The sequence below is a fragment of the Callospermophilus lateralis genome, chromosome 1 (genome assembly GCF_048772815.1).
Source record: "Callospermophilus lateralis isolate mCalLat2 chromosome 1, mCalLat2.hap1, whole genome shotgun sequence".
In the NCBI taxonomy this organism is placed as follows: Eukaryota; Metazoa; Chordata; class Mammalia; order Rodentia; family Sciuridae; genus Callospermophilus; species Callospermophilus lateralis.
Genome location: NC_135305.1, coordinates 99,826,148 through 99,826,621, shown reverse-complemented (window position 1 = coordinate 99,826,621; position 474 = coordinate 99,826,148).

Genomic DNA, 474 nt, shown 5'->3' with positions numbered 1-474 from the left:
ATGTAATTCAGTGGTAGAGTGCTTGCCTAACATGTGGGAGGCCCTGGGTTCAATCCCTAGCACTCCAAAAATAATAAATATAAATAAGTTAATAGCATGTATCAAAAGTACTCAACGCAATGTCTAGCACATAGCAAATATTCAAATTAAAAGGATAATGAGTTTAAATTGTTGAAAAAACTTGGTCATTCATTCCATTTTCACATTGATTCTATATTTTCTCCCACTTGTAAAATTGAAATATTGTTTTGTTTATTTATGTATTTATAGATGGAATCTTCATGTTACCCATGCTTGTCTTGAACTCCTGGGCTCAAGTGGCCATTCCTTAGCCTCCTAAGGTACTGGGACTATAGGTACAAGCCACCCACCCAGTGAAATATTTTTAGAACAATTTTTTATTCACTAATAAAGCCCACTTATAGGTATTTATTTCTCATGTATACTTCATTTATTTTATTAAAAATCAAAGCC